A 19,381-nucleotide genomic window follows, 5' to 3' on the forward strand; every position below is an offset into this window, starting at 1 on the left:
TTGAGACAACCCATCATTTTATGATTGTCTCTTGCAAACAGGAACAAGTTCTTGCTTGCTGGTACGAAGAGATACGCTTGCCTCTCTCTTAGTACTTGGCCCAGAGGTCTGACCATTGATCCTGCGGTGCACACCCCGATCAATCGGACAGAGGTTTGGATCCCTCCCTTGCTCTTACGACCAGGAGGCACTCCAGGGTTGGACGAACACCAGTCTGTTCACCAAAAAGACTCAGATTCCTCCACCAAGAAGTGAGTCTTCCTATTGTTAAAGGACCGAGGGTTTGTATTACGTATCGGAACAAATGACAATTTGTCGAAAATTGCATTTTTCCTAACTATACAAACCTGAGGTCCTTTACATATAGTCCCACCTCATGCCACCCCTCACTCTGCAACTTTTTGCATGGGCCTAAAGCAAAAGTGATTCTTCACCTCTCGGGCGCGCGGGCGCGCGCACGATCGGACAAGCAGTTAACTACCGTTCTCCCCTTGTTGGAAGCTTACGACCGTCCCAGCTGCCGCTAGTTACCTTCCTATTGTTAAAGGACCTCAGGTTTGTATAGTTAGGAAAAATGCAATTTTTGACAAATTGTCATTTTTCTATGATAAATACCCACAAATTCCTGGTTTTTTTTTTATGAATTTCATCATAAAATACACTTTTTGTGATAAAACTATTAAAAAACCAAGTATGAAAATTTTTAGTGGGTTTTTCTTGAGTTTTAACAACAAAATAGGCTGTTTTTAGCATTTTCATAGGGGTTCCAAACATTCGCGGATTCTAACTATTCACGGGGGGGTCTGGTACGCATCCCCCGCAAATACGGGGGGACCACTGTACCTAGGATGTCGCTGGCACTGGCTCAACCTCCTGTGATGCCTCTACCGACTGCTGTACCTGTCCAGACGATGCCGACCGTTCCTGCCGTTCCCGATGTTCCTGCTGTTCCTGAGATGTCCGCACCTGCTGATGTCGTTCCTGCTCGTGGCATTGCTGTTCCAGACGTTGGTCTATCCGGACAGGAAGGTGTCGTCGTCGTCTTCGTCGTTGTCGCCTGCCGCCTCTCCCCCTTTGACTTCTAAGGCTTCACAGCCGAAGAAGAAGAAGGTTGCCTCCTCCCCTCCTAAGAAGTCTCCTTCGGGAGCTTCTCAGGGCCCGTCTCACTCCGGTGGGACGGGGGGTTCTTCCGCTGGTCCTCCTGCTCCTTCGGGAGCGGGGCCCGTCTCTTCTTCCGCAAGGAAGAGAAGACAACGGGGACCAGAGGGGTACCGGCTAACACCGGTACTTCCTCGCCTGGTGTCAGGGGCTCTGCCGCTGCATCAGGTTCCGTCACGGCGTCTCGTTCCCGAGAGGTACCGGGTGTACGGTCACCAAGAACCAGACGCCAGAGCTCGCTCGGCGCCAGGTTCACGGCACGGAGCGGAAGGCTGGTGACAGCCTCTCAGGGGACTCACCAGGCCAGCTCTCGCTCTCACGGCGACCAGCTGGCTACCCGGGTTGACGTGACAGTCTCTGATCGGCCACGGGCCGAGGCTGGGAAGAGGTCCCCCGATCGCCGGCGCCAGCAGCGGTTCGACGCGCCGTGAGGACAAGCACCAGTCTCACCGTGACAGTGGTCTCTGCAGGTCGCCTGACCGTCGCTCCCACAGGGAACGTACGGGTACGGCAACCAGCAGTAGCTCCTCTGACGCACGAGATCGGGGCCGCTGTTCTCAGTCCAGCCGTTCTCCCCAGGGAGACGTCTCGACTAGGCCTGCAGCTCGATCACCACCGCGGGTTGGTGATCGCCTGCAGCCTTCCAAGCCCACTGGTTCTGCCAGTGAGCGAGGGGGGAGCGTCAGGTCTGCCTCTCCCATGCCTTCAACTTCCTCGGGTTACACCGGGAAGAGCGAGGCATTGCGGAGTGATCGTGAGGGGTGCACCCCGCACGATCCCGTCACGACGCTGTATGTGCCAGGCACGGTCCTTGGATCAACCAGGACGTACGCGCAAGTGACAGGAGGAGACCGAGAGGGGTCTGTTGCCGTTCCCCCTCTTGAAGGGGGAGGGTCTCGGGATGTGCTCTTGTTCGAGGGACTGGACGGTCCTACTCCACAAGATGCAGTGACTCCCGAGATCCAGAGGAACTTTGCTGAGGTTATTGCACTGATTCGTCAGCACAACGACCTCGGGGAAGGGTCGCCACTCCCACCTTCAGAGCCCACGCCCCAGCTCGAGTCTTTTTGGGGCCCGAAGAGGGAACCCAAACCGACGGTGGGGTTGCCACGATCGGAGCTTGCCGATTCTGTCTTGAACCAGGTAGAGTCTCTCGTCTCCGGACAAGAAGGCTCTCTCAGGTCAAGCAGATCGAACAAGCTGCTTCCACCTCCTCTACTGCGACAGCAGCGTTTTTACGTGCCTTCAGAGGATCCAATGCCGCCCAAACAGGTAAACCCAGAGTTAGCCAGGCTAACTCCAGGTGTGTCTCTGCAGCAGCTCCTGTCTGAGAACCTCTGGTTCTCGCAGCAAGAGGCACTGGGCCTGGAATCTACCGCTATGGCAGCTTTCCAGGCTGTCTCCTGGATAGACCTGTGGTCCCTCACAGTGTCTAAGGTCGCAGCCAACTCCGGGGGAATTTCCCCCGAAGAAGACTCTGCTTTCAGGAGAGACTGTCAGTCTGGAGGAAGAGCCATCTCCTTCCTCGCCCACCAGATGGCAAACCTGTGGGCCAACCTGGTACTTCGCCGTAGGGACGCAGTCCTTACCGAGTATTCAGGGCGGCTGGGCGTGAGGCGGCGTTGGGCCTTCGTAATGGACCAGTATGGAGTTCCTCCTCTCTCTTCCCTGGAGAGATGGTGGACGCTGCGGTGGACAGACGGCGCACTGACGACAGTGACCGTCTTGTTCACCAGGCAGTTTCGAAGGCTTCTGGGCAGCCTCGAACTGCGGCCAAGCCCAAGAGCTCAGCTAGTGCTTCCTTGGCTGCTAAGACAATAGCCTCGTCGAAGCCCCGAGGAAAGACTCTGTCTTATTCGACTTCTGCTAAGGGGGGGGGCCGTAACCAGACCCTCCACCAGCCATCCTTTCTCACGATGGGGGGTCAGGGAAGAAGTCGAAGAAAGGGGGGAAACGCTAGGGACAGTGTTCCCCCTCACCTGCTGCTGGAAGTTGGGGGGTGCCTGGCGAGCCATTGGGCAACTTGGCAGTGCTACGGCGCCGAGACCTGGATAGTAGATGTCCTTCAGGAGGGATATCTATTACCCTTCGAATCTCGGCCACCCCTCACCTCCAACCCGGTCCAACTGCAGACTTACGTTCCAGGTTCATCAAAGGACGTGGCGCTACGACAGGAGATCGAGTCCATGCTGAGCAAACGAGCTGTAGAGATCGTCACGGATCAGTCACCGGGCTTCTACAGCCGTCTTTTCCTGGTGGAAAAGTCTATGGGGGGCTGGCGCCCGGTGATAGATCTCTCTCCCCTGATCCGATCCGTTCGCCAGACTCGGTTCACGATGGAGACGGCACTTTCCGTGCTCGAATCCATCAGGGAGAACGATTTCATGCTTTCAGTGGATCTGAAGGACGCGTATTTTCAAATAACCGTTCATCAATCCTCCAGAAAGTACCTCTGCTTCATCCTCGACGGGACAGTGTACCAATTCAGGGCACTTTGCTTTGGTCTCTCAACCGCCCCATAGGTGTTCACGCGAGTGTTCACTCTGGTGTCTGCTTGGGCCCACTCGCACGGGATACGTCTTCTGAGGTATCTCGACGATTGGCTAGTCCTGGCGAGCTCCCGCTCGCAGTTGCTGCAGGACAGGGATCGACTACTGAAGTTTTTCAGCGATCTGGGGATCGTGGTGAACTTCGAGAAGTCCGATCTCGAACCCAAGCAGAGGATGAAGTACCTGGGTATGCCCTGGTAGCAGGGCGAGTCTTCCCCGCAGACTCGCGGATCAGCAGATTCAGGGAGGCAGCCAACCAGTTCCTGTCTCGGCAGGAACAGGCAGCTCAGCAATGGCAAGTCGTGATAATGATAATGATGCAGATGAGATGCTGCTTTGTCCTGTGAGGGCGCTACGGCGCTACCTGAAGAGAACTCGACACCCCAGTCCTGAGTGTCGACGCCTCTTCGTTAGCACCGGGGTAACCAAGAAAGAAGTATCCAAGAACGCTCTTTCTTTTGGCTGCGTGAGGTGATCAGGAGAGCGTACGAGGCTGATGGTAGTGACAACATCCGTACGCTCCGTCCGAGAGCCCAGGAAGTCAGGAGCATTGGTCCTTCCCTTGTGTTCCGCAAGAACTTCTCCGTGGCGCAGGTCCTGAAGGCAGGGGTCTGGGCCAACCAGACTACCTTCACCTCCTCCTACCTTCGGGATATTGCCCACAGGTCCTTGGATACCTTTTCCGTTGGACCCGTGGTGGCTGCTCAACACGTGTAGCTAACCTAGACCCTCGCAGGCTGAAACAGCATCGAGTTCTGGTGTGCCTTACAGAATGGATGAGTGAATGAGAGTGTGACTGGCTCCTCTTCCCATCTTTTTCTCCTCCTCTACCTGTGGGCAGAGGGTTACGGTCGTCACCATGCTGGATAAGGACGAGATGCAGGTGAGCTATATGACAAGCCCCATCCTATCCCTTTCACTAGGGATAGGAGCAGAATATCCACCACTTCCTCCTACAGGGGGGGGGAAGTGGATGCCAACAAGAGACAAACCCATAACTTTATGTTGCCTCTTGCAAACAGGAACTTGTTCTTGCTTGCTGGTACGAAGAGATACGCTTGCCTCTCTCTTAGTACTTGGTCCAGAGGTCTGACCATTGATCCTGCGGTGCACACCCCGATCAATCGGACAGAGGCTTGGATCCCTCCCTCGCTCTTACGACCAGGGAGGCATTCCAAGGTTGGGCGAACACCAGTCTGTTCACAAAAGACTCAGATTCCTCCCACCAAGAAGTGAGTCTTCCTATTTTAAAAGGACAATTGCAGTTTTCCTAACTATACAAACCTGAGGTCCTTTTACACATAGTCCCACCTCATGCCACCCCTCACTCTGCAGTTTTTGCTTGGGCCTAAAGCAAAAGTGATTCTTCACCTCCCAGTCACGCGGCGTGCGCACTGTCGGACAAGCAGTTAACTACCGAACCCCTTGTTCGAAAGCTTACGACCTATCCAGCTGCCGCTAGTAACCTTCCTATTGTAAAAGGACCTCAGGTTTGTATAGTTAGGAAAAATGCAATTTTGGACAAATTGTCATATTATCCCTTTTTTGCAACCAAATTAACCCCGAAAAGTTACAGATATTTCTAAAGAACGAAGCAATTACGTGGCAATTCAGAGGTTCTTTAGTGTTCTGTCAAAAACCCCTCTCTGCAAATGTCAAAGAATGCGCTATCCTTTTTAATAAGGCAATTAATTAGGGAAGCGCATTCAGCATGTAATGAAGCGGATCTCAAGCTACTAAAAGTTAAGACTCACGAGGTTAGGGCCGTAGCAACCTCTGTAGCTTGTAAACAAAATAGATCCCTCCAAAATATCCTGGACGCAACCTTTTGGAGAAGCAAGTCAGTGTTTGCGTCGCACTACCTTACACAAGTACAGACTGTATGAAGACTGCTACACGCTGGGTCTGTTCGTAGCAGCTCATTCAGTAGTGGGAGAAGGGACTACTCCTTGAAATCCTATAAACCAATACTCTTTTTCTTACCTTGGAACTATCAAAATTTTATGGTTGTTTGTGGAGACTGGACGCAGTCTTCCACAATCATTGATCCTTAGTCAGGTGGTCAACTTGTTCCTTGGTAGCGCCCGGAACAAGGGTATTGTAGGGAGTCTAGTCACATAGAGGTTTGACCGGTTGACAGTCTCCAAGAGGTCTTAAGCCCCCTGGGTGGATCGCTGGATTTCACAAGGAAAGCAGAAATAATGAGGCAGGATATCATTGAAGTCGGCTTCCTTAACAGGTACGAACCCGCAAGTTGGTTTTTAATTAACACTTATGTCAATTCCAACGATGATAGCTGTCTCTGACCCTCCACCAAAGGTGTCAATCAGCTATATATATAACTACCAGGTGAGTTGGATGTTTGAAAATGTTATTTTCATGATAAAATAAATTTTTGAACATACTCACCTGGTAGTTATATATAATTTAATTCCCACCCTCCTCCCCTCTAGAGACTATGGGCATGGAAGATCTGAGGAGTAGTTGGAACGGTTCTACGTACCTGGGTAGAGGACGCACAGGTGGTGCACTTGACTACCCAATCGGCGATTGCCGCGAGTTTTGAAATTCTGCCGTGACGTCAGGGACATAAGCTATATATATAACTACCAGGTGAGTATGTTCAAAAATTTATTTTATCATGAAAACGAACATTTTGTATCTTACCTAAGATGATTGTGTAGATGAAAGAATGAGTTAGTTGGCTGGTCTCCTTCTTTCTCATGTACCTTTCTTTCTTCCTTCGAGCGGGTTAAGGAATAGACACATCGTTCGTTGGACTGGTCTGATACAATGAGTAAGTTAGTCACAATGAAAATGTGGTCGCTTAATATGCAAATGTCAAACCCTCTGTTCGGTAGCATATGCTCCACTCCTTGGCATGGAGGAGTTAAGAGTAGTACAAATCCTTGTGTGTTGGTTTGGTATTGGATAGTCTAAGTTTCTCTTTGGTTCCCTATACAATGGCTCTTTGGTTCCCTATACAATGGTTCTCCCATATATCATTGTACATCACTCAGGGTCTGAGTGGTTAGATATCAATTTATCTAGCTTCTCAATGGGCTTAGTCCCTCTCCAGAAGTCATTTCTTTTGGAAGCTGGATTGATGGGTTGGCCCCCAGCCAGCCAGTCTAGGATGTCCTGTACCTCCCTCCAAGTATGAGTCTATCCTATTGCTAAGACCGAAGGTTTGTTCGCATATAAACAAATGACAAATTTTCTAAGACAGTTTGTATTTTTCATAGCTACAAATTTCATAGCTACAAACCTGAGGTCTTAACATTATACTGCCTGCCTTTAGCCACCCCTCTGTGTGTTAAGACATCCTGAGTTGGGAAAGACTGACGTGTTGTCGTAGGTGAATGGTCGATCTTCACCCAATCTACGTGTGTGTTGCCAGATATCACAAGATTCCTTGCTTTCATCTGTTTTTTAACCGGATCCAGCTAGGTGCTAGAAATTATCCTATTGTTAAGACCTCAGGTTTGTAGCTATGAAAAATACAAATTGTCTTAGAAAATATGTCAGTTTTATCTTTCTTCCTTCAGGTCTGCCCACATGTCTTTGGAACCTCTTTTCCTTGTACCAGTGGTGGATGCTCACAAGTTGTGTTTGTTTACCCAGTTCCTTCAAGAGTACAAGTTGCATCTTGCCTAGCCTATGGTGTGCAGTCCTAGAAGAAGGATGCAAGAGTGACTGACCTCTCCACCTTCCCCTCCTTGTCCATCCACTCCTCTACCTTCAGGTTGAGGTTAGAACTCGAACTAAACTTGCTGGTTGGGCATTGGATGCGGTAAACTTGCAAATTGAGTTTCCTTTCTATTTTTTTATCAGAATCATAGAAGCATTCACCCTCCTTCTAGCAAGGAGTGGAAGGAGACTGGAAATAATACCAACCCTTCTTAGATCTTTGCATTAATGCCTCTGACTCTAATATTCTTTCCAGCTCATTTTTGGATGAGTCATGATTCTTCTCTCATTTCAAAAAGGCCCAGAAGTCTGACTCTTGATCATGCAGCTATTATACTCTGATCAAGTTGTCAGAGCCACGGCACTCCTCCTTGCTCTTATGACCAGGAGGAGTAGCCAAGCTCTGCTGAACTCCAGTCTGGTCTAGAAGCTCACTCAGATTCCTCCCACCAATCAGTGAGTCTTCCTAATGTAAAGGACCGAGGGTTTTATATTGTGTAGGAGCAAACCACAATTTTTTAAAAGTAAATTGTATTTTTCCTAACTATACAAACCTGAGGTCCTTAATCTGAAACCTGGGCCAAAAGGCAAAGTGGAGTGTTTACATCTGGCCAAGCGGGTCTACTCGCCTACCAGACGGTAGTTACTGCCTAACCACCTTGTTCAAGAATTTAATGGCCGTTTTCCAGCTTTGCTGTAAAGTAATTCCCATTGTCAAGAATGCCAGGTTTGTATAGTTAGGAAAAATGCAATTTACTTTATAAAATGGTGATTCTAAAGTGAATCCTGCGAAATTATATTTTCAAGTGATAATAGTTTAAAGTGGAATTTTACCGCTACGTATTTTTGTTAGCAAAACTACTAATTGGCATATTGGAACTCAAACTGATATCCTGCAATTCTGGGAACCACTGTTGGAAAGGAGGGTCTCAGGGTGGGAGACAACACAAAATGAGGGAAATAGCCTACATGGACATTAATCCTGGTGATAGTTCTCATTCAGTTTAAGGGGGCCGGCCGGAACCCCTATAGTATATGGTGGTATAGGGCGACAAATGCAAAGTCATGAAAAAATTCATGGAGCTTCATATGCCAATTGAGAATATGTATAAAAAATATTTCGTCAAAATTCCTCTTACTTTCGTAGTTCCAGGGTAATTAGTAAACATAACTCAATAAGCCTAAAACATTCATCCATACAAGAAAATGCAATATTTCTTCTGTTATTGTAAATTTTGATAATTATTGTCAAAGAAATTGTGAGAAATGGCATCTGTAGAGATTCTGTGGGTCGCAGAGGGGAGTATCAAGTTCAACCATGATCAGTAGGAGCACAGACTTTAAGTAGACTTCATGTTCGAATTTCACCTCTGACATTCGCTTGCTTTTACATATGCTTATCTATGTTTCGGCAAGAATTTCATCATGCCAATGAGGAAAAGACAAGGAAAACATCTCGCTAACATAAAGATGAAGAAAATTTGCTCTAATATGATTACAGAATATCATAATATATGCGATATTAGTGTAGTTAGTGAAGAGAGAGAGGGAGGGTTGCGTAGTAAGTAAACGCGCCCGTATTGCCTGAAGCACACGTCACACTGTCCCCAAGGCTACGATCTTTGAGCAAAGAGATCTTAATTTATGATAAATAACATAGTTTTGGTGTATTAATAGCCAAAAAGGAATATGATACTTCGAATTTCACCTCTTGACATTCTCTTGCATTTACGTTTGTTTATTTTTGTTTTGGCAAGAATTTCATCATGCCAAAATGGAAAATACTAGGAAAACATCTAGGTAACATACAGAAGAAGAAAATTCGCTGTAATAAGCCGAGTTAGTGAAGGAGAGAGAGAGAGTTACATAGGAAGGAGTGCCCCGTCTTGCGTGACGCAGTGCCCCAAGCTACGATATATGAGCAAAGGGATCATCATTTATGATTAAATTATGATAAATAAAATAGTTTTGATTTATTAATACACAAAAAAGAAATATACATTCATAATAATCATTATTTATTAACATTGTCATTATAAAAATACGAAGGAAAAACTTTGAACGCCCGTATCTCAAAACTATAGTTATTGACCTTCAAAATCTATCTTCTCACTTAGTTTTAAAGCTATAACATTGGAATTTGGTTTATAACTCAGAAAGACGTCATAGAAAAATCAAATGAAGCCCTTTTTTCCTTTTTTTCCAATTTTTTTTCCAATTTTTTTTTTTTTTTTTTTTTTTTTTTTTTTCTCCCCCCCCCCCTAATTTATAGGGTTTATTTTTTTACCATAATGAAAAATTCATATCTAGCAAAAAAATGACTTTTAGAAAAAAAAACTCCTCATTTGATTGGAGGTCTACATCAGGTCTATATATGGTAGTAATCCCAGGTCTTAATATTGAATATCAAGGGAGGAGATAGAATTTGAAAAAGGGTTATTTTCGGGATAAATCGCCCTGGCGTCACAAAACCGAAGGTCAGAGGCGAAAATCATATGCGGTTTGGAGATGTCCCAAGTCACCTTAATAAGTGGTATGAATATCTAAGTCCTGTCCTTAAAGAATGGCATTAGCCGACCGGCCCCCTTAAGGTAAGGTTTTGGAATGATTTCAGACCATTATGGCATGCTATGGAAAAAACCTGGTGTCCTAGGTTAGGTTAGGATAGGTGTTGTTTGGAGCATTTTATATTGAAACTAGTGTCAGAAATGTTCAAAGGTTAAATTAAGACAGGAAAACTTAGTATTATTATGTCCAAAATGCCATAATGTTTTGAATTAAAATTTGTGCTTACATAGTGGTATTATTTCTTAACAGAATTACCATCGTTGCTGGAATATCAGGCTATTTAGGCTGTAGCCTATTTAATCTTATTGAGAATAGAAGGTTACAGTTGGTATTTCATCATTGCTGCTGGAAATAAACGTGTTTTTTTTTCTCAACCAAAACTATGGTTTTTCATAAGGGCAGACTTGTATTATTTGTATTAAGGTAAATACCCTAAGCAGATGGCCCTAACAGTGCTGGTGGAGAACTGAAACCATGAGATGAGGTTTGAAAAATATGATCCATGCTCATGGTGGCACAATTTATCGTAAAGGTACTGTACTGTTAACAATACTTTTAAAGGAAGAAGTGTGTTCTTTTCCCATTTTAGGGTTCACTAGTCATTTCTTAAACTTTATGGTTTTAGTGTAATACTGGTAAAGGTTTTTATCAATTTAATTTTAGGAAATTTTAAAGACTAAATGTTATAACTGTTCTTATAGATGTTTTCATACAATCAACTTACCTGTCAGATACAGTGGTCCCCCCGTATTCGCGGGGGATGCGTACCAGACCCCCCCGTGAATAGTTAGAACCCGCGAATGTTTGGAACCCCTATGAAAATGCTAAAAACAGCCTATTTTGTTAGTTAAAACTGAAGAAAACCCACTAAAAATTTTCATACTTGGTTTTTTTAATAGTTTTATCACAAAAAGTGCATTTTGTTCATGAAACTTACCTGTCAGATATATATATAGCTGTATTTTCTGACGTCCGACAGAATTTCAAAACTCGCGGCACACGCAGTGGGCGGCCAGGTGGTAGTACCCATTCCCGCCGCTGGGAGGCGGATATCAGGAACCATTCCCATTTTCTATTCATATTTTTTCTGTCGCCGGTGCTGGAAACAACTGTTTGCAGTACCTCCGTCTAGGATTTTTGGATTATCTCGCTTTAAATTATCTGGATTGACTTTTGGTATCGACTCTGGATTGTTGGATTGGCACGCGTAATAGTGGATTGGTTTTTGATTTTGGATTGGCTTTTCTGTGTACATGATGTCGGGATCAAGTACAGGGAGTTTCAGAGAGTGTGTGAGGAGTGAAGTAAAGGTGAGGCTTCTTAAACCTTCAGTTGATCCTCACACAGTTTGTATGGAATGACAGGGGGCATGTTTGCTTGGTTGATGATCGGTGCAATGAATGCAGGGATTTGTCAGATGATAAATGGAAGATGTATGAGACCAATCGGCGTAAATTGGAGCGTGATAAGAGTCAGGAGGTCTTCCTCCAAGAGCAGTTCTACAAAAGGTAAGGAATGTAATATTTCTCCTCCTCTAACACCGGTAGATTTTGTTCAACCTAATCCTGTGTTGTTGCTTTCGGGCCCTATTGCTGTGTCTGGAGAAGTTAATGCCCTTTCTCTGATTCTCGAGTCTATTCGCGCTCTTGAATCTAAAGTGTTGGCCTTAGAAACTGGCCCTGTGAAAGTTTGTGATCGTGCCCCTAGTGTTGTGGAGGGGGCGTCAGATCGGCCCCACCCTAAATTGCCAACTATTTTAGGCCTTAAGTACCTCTATCGGACTCCCAGGACTCAGGGAGTGGGTATGTCGAAAGCCGCAAGAGGGTTACGGGGGGACTCCCCCACCGATCTGGCGTCCCTTCGGCAGGCCTTGTTGCTAAGTCCCAGGCTGCCAAGGAGCGCGCACGGGCGCGCGTCCTGAAGGATTGCTTTTCGTCCTCCGAAGCGTCCTCCCTGCGCAAGGGGTGGAGCGCTCGGAGAGACTCTCGTCCGCTGAAAAGGACTTTTCGTTTTGAGGACGCTTCACGTCCTATATCACCGCTTTCTTCAGAGGACGCGTATGACGCTTTTCCTCCTCAGAAGAGAGGTAAGAGTCTCAACCGACGAGGACGCTGGGTTGCGCGCACAGGCGTGTTCCCCTGAGATGCAGGTAGCTGTACCTGCGAGAAGGAAGGAGGCGTCCCCCTCCGCCCCGTACGTGCCTTCTGCGCAGGGTCAGGTCCCCCTGCCCCGTTCTTTTTTTCGTCACCTACGAAGAAAATCCTTTTGTCCCTTCAGGACCAGATTTCGTCTCTCATGGCTCAAAGGACTCGCCCAGCAGCAGTCGAGCCTAAGCGGAGAAAGGACGTCAGGCTGCCCGTCAAGAGGACGAAGCAGTCTCCTTCTCGCTCGTCTCGTTCGTCTCTCTCTCCTCCTCCGGATCGTCACCGTTCTCGTTCTCCGAGTAGATCTTACGCTCAGCAGGACGCTTTGCGCTTTCGACAGGACGCTTGCTACAGGAAGCAGGACGCTTTTGAGGACGCTCGGCAGGACATTCTCCGTTCGAAGCAGGACGCTTTTCAGACGAGGCAGGACGCTTTTGAGGACGCTCAGCAGGACGCTTGCCTTGCTAAGCAGGACGCTTTTGGCGCCTCTCGTCAGGAAGCTAGTGCTTCCTCTCGTAGGGACGTGTCTAATAGTAAGACAGTTCCCGTTGTTTCAAAGGACGCTCTACGTTCACAAGATGTCCGTCCTTCAAAGGATCGTCGTAAGGGCAAGTCCGTGCCTGAAGCGGTAACTTCCAATCAGCGGAAGTCTTTGTTTAGACCTAAGCCTGCTGGACGTACGCCCTCTTCGGATGGACGTTCTCCAGTTCCTCTTAGAGAAGAAGGGGAACATAGTAGTCCAGCGAGTTCAGTCGAAGAGGAACCTCCTGTAGCTTCGGCTGTCTCAGACTATAAGGTTCTTGTGCGGCTGTTACGTTCGTCCTTCGGGGATAAGTTTCAGCCGGCAGCCCTAGGTCTCCTCCCTCTCAACTTTCGTCTTCTAAGTCAGTCAAGACTCCTGAGTTTGTCGAGATGAAGACGTCGCTTTCAACCAAGAGGGCTTTCAAGAAGCTCCAAGATTTTATGTCTCAAAGGAAGGACCAGGGCAAGACCACTTTCGCCCTTCCTCCCTCTAGACTCTCCGGGAAAGGAGGCATTTGGTATGAAACCAAGGAGGACGTGGGGGTGAAGGTTCCTTCGTCTGCTCTTGGGGACTTCTCCAGTTTAGTAGACGCTCAGAGGAGGTCCCTCTTATCATCTGCAAAGGTGTCCTGGACTCCTGTGGAGATGGACCACCACTTGAAAGGACTGCTGCGCACGTTGGGTGTCTTCAATTTCTTAGACTGGTGCTTGGGATTGTTTTTGGGACCTTCAGTCTAGAAAGCCCTGATTCTCTCAGTCTGGGGGAGCTGTCCAGCGTGTTGTCGTGTATTGGACAAGGCCGTCAGGGATGGTTCGAAGAGCTGGTTTCTCATTTTGGAACAGCTTTCCTGAAGAAAAGAGCTCTTCTATGTAATTTTACCGCTAAGAGTCGGTTTCTCCCGCTCAGAAAGCGGAATTGCTCTTTTCGCCTCTTTCGGACCATCTCTTCCCCCAGGCTATGGTGAAAGATCTTGCGACTAGTTTGCAGGAGAAGGCGACCCAGGACCTCTTTACACAGTCTTCAAGGCACCCAGCAGTTCCTTCTACATCTTCGTTCGTGAGACCCCCGAGGAAAGTCAAACCCTTTCGCGGGGCACCCCCCTCGAGAGCAGCTCCTTGAGGGAGAGGTTTTTCGAGAGGAAGAGCTTCATTTAAGCCAATGTCTACCAAATGAAGATCTTGTCCTTCAGACTGCCGAGTCGGGGCCAGGCTTGAAGTTCTTTTTTGTCGGAGGCATGGAGGCAGAAGAGGGCAGGACCCTTGGACTCTCAAGATCGTAGAGCAAGGGTACAAGATCCCCTTTTTACATCCTCCTCCTTTAACATCAACTCCCAGAGACCTCTCTCCGACTTATCAGGGAGAGAAGAAAAGTATCCTTTTCGATCTTTTAGACCAGATGGTCGAAAAAAGAGCGGTGGAGCAAGTTGTGGACCTGGGGTCACCAGGCTTCTACAACAGGATTTTCCTGGTGCTGAAGCAGAGAGTCCGTCGGGTTTGGCCGCCCAGTCCTGGATGTGAGCAGGCTCAATCTTTTTGTGGAGAAAAACAAGTTCAAAATGAGACGCCTCAGTCAGTGCTAGGAGCCTTGAGACCTGGCGACTGGATGGTGTCTCGGACCTGCATGACGCGTACTTTCACGTCCCCGTCCACCCTCTTTCAAGGAAAGTAACCTGAGATTCGTCTTAGGCAACAGGGGGGTTTTGGCAATTCAGGGCCCTTTGTTTCGGTCTCAGCTCGGCCCCGATGGTTTTTACAGTTATAATGAGGAATGTAGCGAAGTGGCTCCATTCTTCAGGGATCAGGATATCCCTCTACCTCGACGATTGGCTGATCAGAGCATCGTCGAGAAGAAAATGTCTGGAGGACCTTCAATCAACGTTAGCCCTAGCAAAGTCCCTGGGCCTTTTAGTCAACTCCGAAAAGTCACATCTGACCCCGACACAGTCCATCGTGTATCTAGGGATTCAGATGGATTCAGTGGCTTTTCGGGCGTTTCCATCCCAGGAACGTCAGCAGCTAGGCTTAGAGAAAGTCTCAGCCTTCCTAGAGAGAGAAGCTTGCTCGGCGAGGAATGGTAGTCTGCTGGGCACCATTTTCTCGCTGGAAAAGTTTGTCTCTTTGGGAAGACTGCACCTCAGGCCTCTTCAATTTTTCCTTGCGGAAGAATGGAAAGCCAAGGAGGACCTGAATGCGATCCTAAGGATCTCAAACACAGTGAAAGACCACTTAAGATGGTGGCTCGACCCTCAGAAGTTGCGAGAGGGCTTATCCCTAAATCTTCTGAGCCCCGACCTAGTGTTGTTCTCAGACGCTTCCATTTCGGCCGTTGGGGAGCAACACTAGGAGGGGAGGAAGTGTCAGGCTCCTGGAGAGGGGAACAGGTAGCCTGGCACATCAATGTAAAGGAACTGGCAGCGATCTTCCTGTCGCTGCAGTTCTTCGCAGACAAGTGTCAGGCAAGGTCATTCAAGTCAACTCGGACAGTACCACAGCCCTTGCATATCTGAAGAATCAGGGAGGAACTCACTCCCGATCCCTTTTTCTCCTTGCAAGGGAAGTTCTGCTATGGGCAGACGTAAGGCAGATCAAGATCCTGACGAGATTCGTGGCAGGGGTACAGAATGTTAGGGCGGACCTTCTCAGTCGTCGAAATCAAATTCTGCCAACAGAGTGGACCTTGCACCAGGAAGTCTGTCAGCAATTATGGAGACTGTGGGGACGTCCTCTAGTCGACCTGTTCGCTACGTCGAGGACGAAGAGGCTTCCTCTGTATTGCTCCCCGGTCCTGGATCCAGGAGCAATTGCGGTGGATGCGTTGCTCTGGAGCTGGACAGACCTAGATCTTTACGCCTTTCCCCCATTCAAGATCATGGGGGAAGTCATGAGGAAGTTCGCAGCTTCAGAAGGGACAAGGTTGACTCTGATTGCCCGATTTGGCCAGCAAAGAGAATGGTTCACAGAGGTCATGACTTCCTTGTGGACTTCCAAGAACTTGCCCTGGAGGAGAGATCTACTCAACAGCCTCACTTCAAAAGGTATCACCAAAACCTCTCCGCTCTGGCTCTGACTGCGTTCAGACTATCGAAAAGTTGGCCAGAGCGAGAGGCTTTTCGAAAGCAGCTGCGAGAGCAATCGCTAATGCTAGAAGAGCCTCTTCAAGAGCTGTCTACCAATCTAAGTGGGCCTCCTTCAGGGCATGGTGCAAAAAGGAAGGAATTTCCTCTTCCAGGACCTCTGTGAACCAGATAGCAGATTTCTTGCTCTATTTAAGAAATGTGCAGAAATTGGCAGTCCCTACAATTAAGGTTATTAGGAGTATGTCGGCTGTTTTTCGACACAGAGGACTGGACCTCTCCGACAACAGGATCTACACGATCTCTTAAGGTCGTTCGAAACCTCCAAGATTCCACAGGCAAGACCACCCTCATGGAATCTCGATGTGGTTCTGAAACTTCTAATGTTAAGTCCCTTTGAGCCTCTCCACGAAGCTTCTCTACAGGACTTGACGAAGAAAGCGCTTTTCCTAACTTCTCTGGCGACGGTGAAGAGAGTTAGTGAAATCCAAGCGTTCAATAGCCTAGTGGGCTTCAAGGGGGACAACGCTGTCTGCTCGTTGAGCCCTACTTTCTTGGCAAAAAATGAGAACCCGTCTAATCCTTGGCCCAAGAGCTTTGAGATCAAAGGTATGTCGGGTCTCGTGGGTCAAGAACCAGAGAGAGCCCTGTGCCCTGTCAGGGCTCTCAAGTTCTATGTTCATAGAACTAAAGAGATAAGAGGTCCCTCAGGTAATCTCTGGTGCTCGGTGAAAAGACCAGATTTGCCTTTGTCAAAGAATGCTGTGGCTTTCTTTTTGAGGGACGTCATTAAAGAGGCTCATTCATCTTGCCAGAAGACTGATTTGAGCCTCTTTAAAGTGAAAGCTCACGAAGTTAGAGCCGTAGCTACTTCTCTTGCCTTCCAAAGGAATATGTCTATCAAAGATATCCTTGATAGCACCTTTTGGAGGAGCAATTCCGTATTCGCCTCACATTACCTCCGGGATGTGAGAACGATTTACAAGAACTGTAGTTCTTTGGGGCCATACATTTCGGCAGACACAGTTTTGGAGGCTAAAGGTAGCTCTCTTCCTATCCCTTAGCTTAGTTTAGGTTAGTTTTATTGTTGTGTTTTTGGTTGATGGTGAGATCTTCTGTGGAAATCTCCCATTCTTTAGTTTAACTGTCAGGGGTCTTTTGGTTAGTTGGTCAGGTGGTGGTCGGTTGCTGTGTTACTCCCATATGTTTGGCTCGATGGTCTTGTCACGTTGAGGTCATGTCCCCGTTGACAGAGCATCCAGAGTGCACCAGCTCTACAGGTCTACACCTGGCTGGCAACTCTGATAAAAGCAGAAGCAGGCTTAAGTGACAGTAATCACAGAGTCTACTTTGCTAACAGGTAAGGAACCAAGAAGTGCATCATTTACTAATTTAAGTTTCCTAAAAAATCCTATTCTGTCTCTTCCCACCATCCGAAGGTGGGATTCAGCTATATATATATCTGACAGGTAAGTTTCATGAACAAAATGTTATTGTTATAATACAATTAAGTTTGTTCATACTTACCTGGCAGATATATATAATTAGAGTGCCCACCCTCCTCCCCTCAGGAGACAAGGGTCATGAATAAAATATGAATAGAAAATGGGAATGGTTCCTGATATCCGCCTCCCAGCGGCGGAATGGGGTACTACCACCTGGCCCGCCCACTGCGTGTGCCGCGAGTTTTGAAATTCTGTCGGACGTCAGAAAATACAGCTATATATATATCTGCCAGGTAAGTATGAACAAACTTAATTGTATTATAACAATAACATTTTATGATGAAATTCATAAAAAAAACCAGGAATTTGTGGATATTTCTCATAGAAAAATACCGCGAATGCGTGAATTTTCCGCGAATAATGCAGGGAAACGTCCCCCAGAGAAATCCGCGAATGTGTGAGTCCGCGAATCTGGAGAACGCGAATACATAGCTAAGACTCCATCGTCCCCGACAGAAATTCAAATTTTGTGGCATACGCTGCAGGTAGGTCAGGTGATCTGCCGTCCTGCCCTGGGTGGCAGGATTAGGAACCATTCCTGTTTTCTATCATATTTTCTCTGTCGCTTGGAATGTAAACAACGTTTGCAGTTCCTCCTGACTTGATTTTTGGATTTCATCGCCATCGATCTTCTGGGCTATCTTTTGCAGGGAAGTACTGGATCTTTGGTTCGGCATACGCATATTAATTTGTTTTAATAACTTTGGCTTCGAAAATTTCGAAGAATTGTTTACGTGTAACTACCGAACTTTTCGGTAGACACTCACATAGTTTGCAAGAAGGGAAATTTTAATTTTGTTCATGCCACTTACCTGACAGATATATATATAGCTGTATTTTCTGAAGTCCGACAGAATTTCAAAACTCGCGGCACACGCAGTGGGCGGCCAGGTGGTAGTACCCATTCCCCGCCGCTGGGAGGCGGGATATCAGGAACCATTCCATTTTCTATTCATATTTTTTCTGTCGCCGGTCGGTAAACAACTGTTTACAGACCTCTGCTCAGGATTTTTGTTTTTTGGATTTGACTCGCTTTTAAGTATCTGATTGGTTTTTTGGTATTGAATTGGATTGTTGATGGAATTGGCATGGCGCGATAGTGGACCGTTTTTTTGATTTTGGATTGGCTTTTCTATAAAACGATATGTCTGGATCAAGTGCTGTGAGTTTCAGAGTGTGTGTGAGGACTGATTGTAAGGTGAGGCTACCGAAAGCATCGGTAGACCCCCACACAGTGTGTATAGAGTTGTAGGGGCATAATTGTTTGTGGATAATCGGTGCAATGAATGTGAGAGATTGACCGATGATGATTGGAGAAGTATATGAGTCCTATTGCCTTAAATTGGAGCGCGATAGGATCAGCAGGTCTTCCTCCAGGAGTGGTTCTACCAAAGGTAAGGCTAACATCTCTCCTGTATTAACACCTGGTAGAGTTTGCAACCCCTAAACCTGTGTTGCCTTCGGGCTCTGATTCTGTGTCGGGAGAAGCTAATGCTCTCTCTCTTACTTTGGAGTCTCTACGCACTCTGGAGACCAAAGTGAAAGCCTTGGAAACTGGCTCGGTGCAATGTGTGATCGTGCCCCTAGTGTTGTGGAGGGGGCGTCAGATCGGCGCCCTAATGCCTCTAGGCCTAGACCTCTATCAGACTCCCAAGACTCGGGGAGAGGGTATGTCGAAAGCCGCAAGAGGGTTACGGGGGCTCCCCACCGATCTGGCGTCCCTTCGGCAGGCCTTGTTGCAAAGTCCCAGGCTGCCAAGGAGCGCGCACGAGCGCGCGTCCTGAAAGAGTGCTTTTCGTCCCGCGCAAGGGGTGGAGCGCTCGGAGAGACTCTCGTCCTCTGAAAAGGACGTTTCGTGTTGAGGACGCTTCACGTCCTGTATCGCCGCTTTCGTCGGAGGATGCGTATGACGTTTCTTTTCCGCCTCAGAAAAGGGGTAAGATCTCCTCCGATGAGGACGCTGGGTTGCCGTGCACAGGCGCGTCTCCCGGAGAAGCAGGTAGCTGTACCTGTGAGAAGGAAGGAGGCCGTCCCCTCGCCCCTCGTCTTCTCGCAGGATCAGTCCTGCTTCCTTGTTTGTTTTCCTCTCCAACGAAGAACATTCTTTTGTCCCTTCAGGACCAGCTATCGACGCTTATGGCTCAGAGGACTCGCCCAGCAGCAGTCGAGCC

General features: G+C 47.7%; 1 protein-coding gene across 7 annotated transcripts in view; it reads left to right on the forward strand.

Annotated features, from left to right (window-relative positions):
• Positions 1-19,381, forward strand: part of LOC135223690 (uncharacterized) — a 171,259-nt gene that overhangs the window by 1,280 nt on the left and 150,598 nt on the right. Inside the window, exon 1 of one of the 7 annotated variants that reach the window (XM_064262393.1) lies at positions 10,361-10,497. The exons of the other annotated variants lie outside the window; for them this stretch is intronic. The gene's annotated coding sequence lies outside the window, so the exon portion shown is untranslated. Of the gene's footprint in view, positions 1-10,360; positions 10,498-19,381 lie in introns of those variants that run through there. 7 annotated transcript variants of the gene reach the window in all.

The sequence above is a fragment of the Macrobrachium nipponense genome, chromosome 10, assembly GCF_015104395.2.
Source record: "Macrobrachium nipponense isolate FS-2020 chromosome 10, ASM1510439v2, whole genome shotgun sequence".
Taxonomy (NCBI): domain Eukaryota; kingdom Metazoa; phylum Arthropoda; class Malacostraca; order Decapoda; family Palaemonidae; genus Macrobrachium; species Macrobrachium nipponense.